The sequence below is a fragment of the Scardinius erythrophthalmus genome (assembly GCF_964197995.2).
Source record: "Scardinius erythrophthalmus genome assembly, chromosome: 14".
Taxonomy (NCBI): Eukaryota; Metazoa; Chordata; class Actinopteri; order Cypriniformes; family Leuciscidae; genus Scardinius; species Scardinius erythrophthalmus.
In genome coordinates, this window is record NC_138234.1 from 42,038,829 (window position 1) to 42,050,949 (window position 12,121).

Sequence of the window (12,121 nt, forward strand, 5' to 3'; positions counted from 1 at the left end):
CATTTTGTTACCTTCTTTCTCTTTCTCATTCTTTTCTATTTTCTTTAACCATTCTGTTGGTATTGCTTCCTTCACCTGTACATACTGTTGCTCTAAAGTTTTGACATTAAAATCCTCCTTTATTTCTTCCAATCCATCAATAATTGCTTGTATTGGTAAAAATCCTTCTTTCACTTCATATAAGACATCTCCTACTTTTTTAAAACCCGCCTCAATCCAATGTTTAAAAAATAAATCTTTCCCTTTGTATAAAATATTTTCATTTAAAAACAGTGGCTGATTTAAAAATTCTTCCTTCTTTTCTGGTTTAAAACATACATTAGGTAAAAAATCTTTCCATGCCTCCAACACTTCTTTATAAAACTCTGGGATTCCCTTTAACATTTCTTGTTTCAATTTCATACACAATATGTTATTCCCAATTCCCAAATTCCCACACTTGTTTAAATAAAAAACTCATAATTTTCTTCCATTCAGCCGCATTCTCTTCATTTAAAAACTTTTTCACTATTTTAATTCTAAAACTCTTTTTCTTTAGCTCTGGGTCTTGTAACCCTAATCCACCCTCTCCCACTGCTCCTATTATTGTGTTGTAAGCTATTTTTGATGGTTTAGAATCCCAAATAAAATTTAAACCTGCATTTTTAATCCTTCTAGCAATCCATGTGGGCATTGGCACCACCCCTAAAACATACCACATCTTTGCCAGTACTAATGCATTAAAAGCCAATACCTTCCCTTTTAATGTTAGTGCTCTTAATTTCCAATAATTTAAAGTCCTTTCCATTTTCCCAACCACCTCTTCCCATATCAAATCTCTCCCTACTTTTTCATTCTTCCCAATCCATACCCCTAAAATTTTCAAATTGTCTTCTTCTTTAAAAGAATAAAAACTTTGTACTTTCTCTCCTATCTCTCCTACACTCATAAAAACCGTTTTTTTGTATATTAACTTTAGCTCCAGATCCCTTACAATACCTTTCAATTATATTCATTGATTTTCTTACATCATCCACATCTCTTACTATTAAGGTCGTATCATCTGCATATTGATAAACTTTCTGTAATTCTTCCATTCCTTCTATTTCTATTCCCTTAATTCCCTTTTCCTCTTTTAAAGCCAACCCCAATGCTTCGGCAACTAAGCTATACAACAATGCAGATAGTGGACATCCTTGTCTTATTGATCGTGTTAATTTAAAAGTGTCCGTCACAAATCCATTACATTTAATCTGACTTCTTACATCTTTGTATAAAATCTTTATCCATTTGATAAAATTTTCCCCAAATCCATACTGTTTCAAGACCCCAAATAAAAATTGATGCTCAACTCTATCAAACGCCTTCTCCAGATCCAAGCTAATCACATACCCTCTTTTCTTTTCTGCTATCATAAAACTAACCACATCTCTTATACTACTAATAGCAGAGGTGGGACAAAGTCATTGTTATGCAAGTCACAAGTAAGTCTCAAGTCTTTGCCCTCAAGTCCCGAGTCAAGTCGAGTCAAAGATGATGCAAGTCCCGAGTCGAGTCAAAAGTCAAAGCCAACAAGTCCAAAGTCCTACCATTTGAGTTTCGAGTCATTTCAAGTCCTCTTACCACAGAAATAAAATTTATACAAATCATGTATGTCTGTAAGATTTGTATTTATTTAAACCTCTTTTTATACAATGACATTAATTAAATACAGAAAAAACAGAACATTTTATTTTCACAAAAAATGCTTGAGTTTCAACAGCATATTGCACTACAACAATGCACAGCATGCAGCTTCAGTCCTGTATTGTATTGACCTCATATTGCAAAACAGTTTAATTTTTAAACATGTCATCAATAAAATCCTCACTCCTCAAAATGATCACTTCTGAAAAACTGGACCAACCTGATAATATAATTGGAATGCCTCCATAGAGACATTATGTGTGTGTGAGTGAGTGAGTGAGTGAGTGAGTGAGTGAGAGAGTGAGAGAGAGAGAGATATATGCCCAATATGTACAAACATGCCACAACCTGAGGGGCAGTGAGTGACCGACACACAAATATATCCAAACATTGTGTTAAGTTTCATAACTTATATATAGTAAAGTTATTACTATATAAGAACATTGCTATATGTTTTTTTTTTTTTTTTTTTTTTTCATATAACTGTTTTATTATGTTTGTATATATTACGTATATATTTTATTTGTATATTTTGTATATGCTTTGGCAACATTGTTTCAAAAACTTTCATGACAATAAAGACCCTTTGAATTGAATTGAATTGAGAGAGAGAGAGAGAGAGAGAGAGAGAGAGAGAGAGAGAGAGAGAGAGAGAGAGAGAGAGAGAGAGAGAGAGAGAAGACAGTTTAAAAGAGACAGGCGTCTATTGGGGACTCGGCTATTATTTGAAGTTTTATGGTACATCCGATAAGGTGCTTAGCATTCGTTCAAAACTTACCTTTCTTTGTGCAACTTCAAATTGCAACTCGCTTTTTGTCGACTACCTCGTAATTTTTATAGCCAAATGAAACTACCTTCGGTATCATTTTGCCTACTGGCGCGTTGTTGCTTGTTGCGCTTCATTGGTTGTCTTGCAATGTGCCTGCTTACGCCGTTTCACACATACTCCGTGTGCAGTGCGTATGCGGTGCGTGTTGCAGTGCGTGTTGCAGTGCGTATGCGGTGCAAGACCAGCACGCGCAATAGTGCTTTCACATATGCCGCGTTTGCAGTGCGTGATCCGCGGCTGTACCACAAATACATAGCCTACTCACTATTTGTATTTCAAATCCAGAAGTTATTAGCAACTTTTATTTAAAAAAAGGTTTTTTTTGTCAGCATTGCGATTCTCTTTGTACACACGTATACACTCTTTAATAGACGTATTCATATTTAAATACAATTTAAACAACGTATTATTTAATGCATTACTCTTATATAATTATATATTAAGTTGCTCAAGCAAGTGGTAAAATATTTAACCATGTACTTATATTAAAATCGCATATCCTACATTTTAAATTAAAACTTAAAATTGACAAAAACAGCAGACTCATACTCTTTCTTTTGCATAATTTAAATCTTTACACAATAAATCTTGCATGTCACAAAGAACTTGTTTTTCCACCTCCACGAATGAGATGAGTGTTCATTATGTTGCCTTGTTGAAATAAGTAGCCTATTTTCCCTTGATTTACCCCGGTCTAAACGTCTCAGCATTGCGATTCTCTTTGTACACATACACTCTTTAATAGACGTATGCACGTTTAAACACAATTTAAACAACGTAGGCCTATTCAATGCATTACATGAAGTTCCTAAACGTAAGTTAGGGAGGAGTGAGCCCATCTAATCTTTCAATCAACAGCCTGAGTATATAAGCAGCCGCTTACCTCTCTCTAGCATCAGCTGTTCCAGTATCCCTCCACCTCCCCAAACTCCACCTTCATCTCAGGTTCCTTCCTTGCCCTTCAATTATTATATCCTACATTTAGCCCCTCTTCAGTGGACAGCAAGCCAAATAAGTTTAACCTAATATCTTAAAGATTTTATGGGCAAACGAACTCGTTAATTCTACTTATATTAAGTTCCTAAAGCAAGTGGTCAAATATTTAACCATGTAGGCTACTTATATAGAAAACAGCCGACTCTCAATTTTCTTTACTTTTATATTTAAATTAATACAATAAATGAACATGTTTTTCCACCTCCACGAATGAGAGTGTCGTTCATTATGTCGCCTTGTTGAGGTAAATTGTAGTTTCCTTGCTTTACCCTGGTCTTAAAGTGAAAATAGTATTTAATTAAATACATTTATGGTGAGATTACTACATTTTATTTAATTAATCGCATTTATGGTGAAATTACTACATTTTTAGGTCAATCTGTGTTCATTTTGACCACGAAACATGCGCTAACACTTTAATTCAGCGTTTGCAGCAAAGCAGAAATAGACGGTGCGGAAACGATCACGGCACTGCTGTATACTGGAGCGGATCGACGGACTGCAACCGCGTGCAGTGTGAAAGCTCTAACCTGTTAACATGGGTACAGAAAAAAATACGCACCGCTGGCGCATACGCACTGCAAACAAAACGGGCATTAGATGCTGTCGAATCAAAACAACGTGGGACTACAGTGATTGGATGTCGTGCAGGCAGCGCGCGCGCTCTCTGCATGCATACAGGTGGTGCACATTTTTTTCACAGATGATAAACTGAGAGCGGCGCGGCCGTGTGGACATTTTTTTTCCCCAGTTTTCATGGGAAGTAGCAAGTCTTCTCGAGTCAAAAGGCGCAAGTCCAAGTGAAGTCACGAGTCATTGATGTTAAAGTCCAAGTCGAGTTGCAAGTCTTTGTACATTTTGTCGAGTCGAGTCTGAAGTCATCAAATTCATGACTCGAGTCTGACTCGAGTCCAAGTCACATGACTCGAGTCCACACCTCTGGTGCTTGCACATATTCTGCAAGTCTTAAGTTGGTCATCATGAATTACTCTGAAGTATTTCGGTCCTTCCTCCGTGTCAAACTTCACATTGTATGGCAAAGTCACAATGTCCTGTGGGAATTTTACTCTTAAAAACCTTGTTCCATCAGCAACAGTTGTGCCCGGATGATATCTTCTTTTTAACGGAAGAATTGGACTTACTCCCCAGTCCACCAACTTCTGAATAATTTCATTGTCTTTAATGTAGTTGGGCAAATGCAAAAAAGAGACCATTCTTTCAATTTCACATAATTTTTTGATCTTACAAAATTGTCCATCAACCAGTAGTCCATCCTTTAGCTTGTCACAGTCCGTCTGATTTTACATTGTTAATTCATAGTCAAAATTACTTTTTTTCCTCAGTCCAAACAGTTTTCCAACTCCAGTCTTTTCTTCCACAGTCTTTATTATCATCATCACGGTTATTTATTTATTTTTTAAACCAAAAATGCTTACAGCACCTGGTATTCCCAGGCGGTCTCCCATCCAAGTACTAACCAGGCCCGACTCTGCTTAGCTTCCGAGATCAGACGAGATCGGGCGTTCTCAAAGTGGTATGGCCGTAAGCGAAATCTGCTGGCAAAAACGGGCCTTTTGAAGAAATTCAAAAAAGTGAAATTCTTCACTTTCTGAAGGTAGTCCAAAACGTGGGTTCGTGGAAAAAAGCCCATGTTAATAAGCTGCCATTGGACGCATAATGGGCCGGAGGGATCGTAGTGTGAATTGGGATGACAGATGCCCACTAGTTTGGTGGGAAGTGGGCCTTTTGTGCTAACCCCCCAATTCATGGATCACTACCTACTTGCCACGGGATAGTGGTTATTCGGACACATCTAGTGGGCGACAGAGAGCATATTGCCCCCAGGACCACCTCCCCCCAACCCCCCCCCCCCCCCATCCCATCCCACGAACCCACTATTTGTCCAATAACCCACTATTTGGCGCAAACGTCCCGTTGACCCCCCCCCCACTCCCAGGCCACACCCCCGTCCCACGAACCCACTATTTGTCCAATAACCCACTATTTGGCGCAAACGTCCCGTTGACCCCCCCCCCACTCCCAGGCCACGCCCCCGTCCCACGAACCCACTATTTGTCCAATAACCCACTATTTGGCGCAAACGTCCCGTTGACCCCCCCCCCCACTCCCAGGCCACGCCGCCGTCCCACGGACCCACTATTTGTCCAATAACCCACTATTTTTTTTTTTCACGAATTACCCACAATGCACACGTATGCGACCCTTTGACCTACCACGGCGCCCCCTGTGGCCAGTTTTTGACGTCCGACTTGAAAAATCGCCACGATCACCCTGCGGCGTCGATATGTCGCTGAGGGCGGGCCCAGGGGTCACCGTGCCGAATTTGGGGCCCCTGGGACATTTCCATCAAAATCCCACTCGCCCATTAAATGAATGCATTCGCCCTAGTGGTTTCGCGGACGCCGCTTCGGAAGGGCCGATCGACTAGGGGGCGCCGTTTTCCGACTCGCCACGGCCCCCTGGTGCGGGCGGGAAAGTTTGGGGCCCCTGGGACCTCGTTCAGGGGTCGCGAGGTCGGAAAAGGGACGCTCGTCCGCGAAACCGCTATGCCTTTTAAATGGGCCGTGGGCCGGCCCCCGTACGCAGACGGAGGGTCGTGGTACCCCGATACTTCAGATTCCGACTCTCCAGGGGCCCCTGACGCAGGGCCCCGAAGCGTGGGGCCCTAGGGCCTTTGCAAAAAATCGCCCCTCCCCCACCATCATATGCTTTTGATATGTCGCTCGGGACGGGCCCTGGGGCCACCGTGCCGACTTTTGGGGCCCCTGGGACCATTCTATAAAAATCCCACTCGCCCATTAAATGAATGGGTTTTCCACCGTGGTTTCGTGGACGCCGCTTCCGAAGGGCCGATCGACTAGGGGGCGCCATTTTCCGACTCGCCACGGCCCCCTGGTGCGGGCGGAAAAGTTTGGTGGCCCTGGGACCTCGTTCAGTGGCCGAAAGGTCAAAAAAGGGGCCCCCGCGTCTGTCGTGTGGCAGAGATTAGGGTTAGAGGCTGACAACGTTTTGCCTTTGCTCAAGGGCCCGGTGCTTTCGGTGCGTCGCTCGGTGCGGGCCCAGGGGCCACCGTGCCAAATTTGGGGCCCCTGGGACATTTCCATCAAAATCCCACTCGCCCATTAAATGAATGGGTTTTCCACCGTGGTTTCGTGGACGCCGCTTCCGAAGGGCCGATCGACTAGGGGACGCCGTTTTTCGACTCGCCACGGCCCCCTGGTGCGGGCGGGAAAGTTTGGGGCCCCTGGGACCTCTTTCAGGGGTCGCGAGGTCGAAAAAGGGCCCCTCGTCCGCGAACCCGCTACGCCGTCAAATGGCCCGTGGGACGGATCCCGGGCGGAAACGCAGGGTCGTATCATGTCGAGATTTGATATTTTGACTCTCCAGGGGCCCCCGACTCACGGCCCCGAAGCGTGGGGCCCTAGGACCTTCCTGAAAAAAGTGTGCCACTTATAACCAACTTTCACTCAAAAGGCTCTTAGGTTACATGAGTGGAGGAGGCACAAGGCCAAGATTAGGGTTAAAAGGGCGGGAAAGTGTTGCCTTCGCTCTAGAGCCTAGCGCCTTTGGTATGTCGCTCTGGACGGGCCCAGGGGCCACCGTGCCGAGTTTGGGGCCCCTGGGACATTTCTGTCAAAATCCCACTCGCCCATTAAATGAATGTATTCGCCGTAGTGGTTTCGCGGACGCCGCTTCGGAAGGGCCGATCGACTAGGGGGCGCCGTTTTCCGACTCGCCACGGCCCCCTGGTGCGGGCGGGAAAGTTTGGGGCCCCTGGGACCTCGTTCAGGGGTCGCGAGGTCGGAAAAGGGACGCTCGTCCGCGAAACCGCTATGCCTTTTAAATGGGCCGTGGGACGGCCCCCGTACGCAGACAGAGGGTCGTGGTACCCCGATACTTAAGATTCCGACTCTCCAGGGGCCCCTGACGCGGGGTCCCAAAGCGTGGGGGCCCTAGGGCCTTTGCAAAAAATCGCCCCTCCCCCACCATCATATGCTTTTGATATGTCGCTCGGCACGGGCCCTGGGGCCACCGTGCCGAATTTGGGGCCCCTGGGACATTTCCATCAAAATCCCACTCGCCCATTAAATGAATGGGTTTTCCACCGTGGTTTCGTGGACGCCGCTTCCGAAGGGCCGATCGACTAGGGGGCGCCGTTTTCCGACTCGCCACGGCTCCCTGGTGCGGGCGGGAAAGTTTGGGGCCCCTGGGACCTTGTTTCTGGGGTCGCGAGGTCGAAAAAGGGCCCCTCGTCCGCAAACCCGCTACGCCGTCAAATGGCCCGTGGGACGGCCCCCGTACGCAGACGGAGGGTCGTGTTACCTCGATACTTCAGATTCCGACTCTCCAGGGGCCCCTGACGCGGGGCCCCGAAGCGTGGGGCCCTGGGGCCTTTGCGAAAAATCGCCCCTCCCCCGCCACCAAATCATTCAAAGGCCGGAAAGGCTGTTTCAGTGTGAGAGTCAGGCCAGGGAGAGATTTTGCATAGAGGCTAAAAAATATTTGCCTCCGCTCTAGGGCCCGGTGCTTTCGGTACGAATTTGGGGCCCCTGGGACATTTCCATCAAAATCCCACTCGCCCATTATATGAATGGGTTTTCCACCGTGGTTTCGTGGACGCCGCTTCGGAAGGGCCGATCGACTAGGGGGCGCCGTTTTCCGACTCGCCACGGCCCCCTGGTGCGGGCGGGAAAGTTTGGGGCCCCTGGGACCTCGTTCAGGGGTCGCGAGGTCGGAAAAGGGACGCTCGTCCGCGAAACCGCTATGCCTTTTAAATGGGCCGTGGGACGGCCCCCGTAAGGAGACGGAAAGTCGCAGGAGCCCGAAACTCGGCGAGTTCCGTCGTCTCGTGCCCCTGAGTCGGGCCCCCGAGTTTGAGGGCCCTAGCCCCTTCCTAAGCGTTTCCTAACCCCCGTTTGTGATGAGTCCAGTGACTATTTTACTTTTTTTTCGGGCCTAAATTGATCAATCCGGGGAAGTTATTTAATACCAAGTTCCCCCGAAGGCCTAACATTTGTATTCATTTAATGTTTTGACATCAATGAAGCCGTTGCCGTTTTTTGTACAATTGTCAGAAGCTGACTCATATTTTTTATTCTTTAAAGATGGATCAATCTTTGTCATTCAAACTCATACTCCACAAGGTTTTTTTACACTCACACACCCAACCACATTGCACCAGGTTCTTGACGCGTTCCTCACTTTTATTTACCTACAGACGACGCCGACGATGGGAATCGAGGATTGTCCGCTCTGCCACAGGGCCTACCACCAGTTGAGCCAGCACCTCACCACCAGCCACGGGGTCCGCAACAAGGCCGAGCGCAAGCTGCTGCTGGCCATTCCATCCGGGAGGGTGGACGTCCGGAAGGGCCCTTGCCCGGTGGCTGCATGCGGCAAATTCAGCTCGCGGATGGACCGCCACCTTAAGGGCCACACAGAGCTGACGGCCGCAGCTCGTCGGCAGACGATGCAGGCTCTGAAGCGGACAAAGATCTTGGGGGACCTCGCCGAGCTGAGGGCGACCAACCCGACGGTGCCACTGGCCTCATCCCTGGACCTGGAGGATCCCACAACCGCTGCTCCGGAGGAGGTGATGCCGGTGGACGACGACGACGACTCTAACGCTCCGCAGTTTCCCTGCAGCAACCCTGGCTGCATGCGCCTCATCACCAGCCTCAGGGACAACGTGGCCGACCTCAACGGGCAGGTGGACACCCTGAGCCGGGCACTCAGGGACGTGACTCGCTGCTACCGATTGTTGAGGAGGAGGTCGCAGCCCAGCTCCTCCGCCCATGTCGCCAGGGTGACCGGGAGACTCATGGCCGCTCTCGGCACCCCCGAGAGGGAAGAGGCCGAGGAGGAGGAAGGTGAGCCCCGTGCCGGGACATCCGGAGAGCCGGCCGGCGAGGCCCCAGCCGAGCAGCCTCTCGCCCCCGCCCAGCCACCTCAGCAGGAGAAGTACCCGTTCCCTGACCACGTGCCAGTTCTGAGTGAGTACTTTATCTCTTCTCCCTCTACGTCCAATGTTCCGACCCCAGTGTTTTTGTTCTGACCCCATTTGCTCTTGTGTCTGTTTTCTCTCTTTTCGCAGATCTCCTCCTCGAGGAGTTCCGCGGCCACCAGGAGGGCGCCGACCCCACTCCGAGGCTGGTGAACAACGTGGGTTCGAAGGTCTTCCGCATCCGGAATTTTCTGGCCTACATGGCGGCGGGGCACACGGACCTGGCCAGCTTGGCCTTCCTGAACCAGACGGCGAGGATGCGGTCGTGGCACAACTCCCTGAACCAGGCCAAGATCGCGGAGCCGACGGTGCAAATGTATTTAAAGAACGTTTCTCAGTTCCTGGCCTACGTGACCGAGACCCCGCCGCCCAACTGCCGGCTCTCCCGCACGGTGATGGTCGGTCTCAACAGGGAGATCAAGAATTTGATCCTCTCTGTCAGGCGGAAGGTGGTCGTGCATGAGGTGGCGGTCAAACAGGCCAAGGAGGGCCACCTCATCCCGAAGGCCGCTCTCCGCCAGTGCGTTGCCTCCACCAAGGTCGCCATTCCGGAGATCCTGGGTAAGTTTTTGCCTCCTCTTACCTCTCAGACCTTGGCGTACCACAAACACACACATGCCCCTTAACGCTTGTCTTTTTTCCCCTCACAGCCCGTCTCAAGGTGACTAGCAACAGGAAGGACCAGTGGTCATTTTATGGGCACCTCATCGCCTACCTCGCCTGTATCTATGGGCATCGCGGTGGGGTGTTCCAAAATATGACCATTGGGGAGGTGGAGGCAGCGCGACAGGGGGCAATGGAAGGATGCTACGTTATTAATGTGAGTGGTTTCTCTCTCTCTCTCTCTCTCTCTCTCTCTCTCTCTCTCTTACGTCTCTTGTGTCGTTTTTCGCTGTTTCCACAGATTGCTTCCCACAAGACCAACCAAGCGTTCGGGGCCGCTCAGCTGGCCTTGACTGAGGAGGAGTACGGGTGGCTGACAGAGTTCCTGGCCATGAGAAAGGAGTTAGTGGGCGGCAGCGACGCCCACTACTTCTTTTTCACCTCCAAGCCCAGCTCCTGTAAAAATCTAAACCAATATTTTCAGGAGGCATGGGCTGGGATGGAGCTGCCAGGAGCTCCGACATTCACCGACGTGAGGACCTCCATCGCAACCCACGTGAGTTTCCCAGCCCGTGTTTCTGCCTTGTGAACTTCTGACGTGCGCATGTTTGTTTCCAACTGTGCTTTCCTCTCTGTACAGGCCAAGAACACCCACAGCCCCGGGGACAGGCAAAAGGTGTCCAGGTTCATGTGCCACGACACCTCCACGGCTGACCGCTTCTACGCGTTGAATCTAGACGCCAAGCAGGCCGCGGAGCAGCGGAGGCTGTTCGAGTCAGCCGTGGAGGGTGAGGATGCCCCTCCGGGGACCGCGGAGCGCCCCACCACCTCCTCCAGGCCGGAGCGCCCCACCACCTCCTCCAGGCCGGAGCGCCCCACCACCTCCTCCTCCGGTCCAAAGGTGGCCAGGCGTAAGCGGCCGCCCCCCGCCGCCACCCCTCCGCAGACGGAAGAGGAAGAGGGTGACCCGAGTGAGTCCGCTTCGGTAAGTCCAACTTTTGATGGGTCCGTTTAACCGTCTGACGAGTGGGCGTGTTCGCTGATTCTTTGACCATCTCGCTCTTTGCAGGAGGAGCCTAGCCCAGCAAAGCGGCGCCCGATGGTCCTCAGACTGAAGAACCCTATGGTTCGGCTGTCCCCAATGAAGTCCCCACACAAGGTGGCCCAGAAGCTGCTGATGGCAGCCAAAAAACGGCAACGGCAACCACCCAAGCATTTTTTTTAAAGTTCTATTTGTTCCCAAAGTGTGTATGTTCTATGTTCTAATAAATGTTCTCATGTTCTAATAAATGTTCTCATGTTCTAATGTTCTAATAAATGTTCTCATGTTCTAATAAATATTTGTAATGTTACATTTGTCTTGTCTTTTTTTTTATGCTAATTGGTGGACCTAGGACCTCGTTCAGGGGTCGGAAGGTCGAAAAAGGGTGAAAAACACATGCTTTGTTAAATAACTGCAGTAAAATAGATTGCAGGTGGGATTGTGTCCATTTGCAGCATATTTTCATGTACGGCGGGAAAATCATTTTACAAGTATAATGGGTTTTTGGACAAATAGTGGCTTCGTGGACACGTGGTTTTTAAGCTCACCATTCTATTTTTTTTGATAAAAACTATTTTACTGCACTCAGGGGCCTCCCCTGAGTCCGTGAAAACCCAACTTTGTTGCAAAATTCCACTGTCCACGAACCCATTGTTTTTTTCCATTGAATAAATGCTACGTGGGATCTCCATATCTCAGCTCTGGAATGATCTAGAACCTCCATTTTTGCACTCATGCCTAAGTCTCAACACCCTCTAACAGAATCCAGAGTTTCAAGAAGATCAGAGAAACTTTTTTTCCAGACCCAAAAAAACCGACAGGGATACATACCCCTTATAGTTTTTTTGGGACGTTTCCGGCAAATAGTGGGTTATTGGACAAATAGTGAGTTCGTGGGACGGGGGGTGTTGGGGGGGGGCAACGGGACGTTTCCGGCAAATAGTGGGTTATTGGACAAATA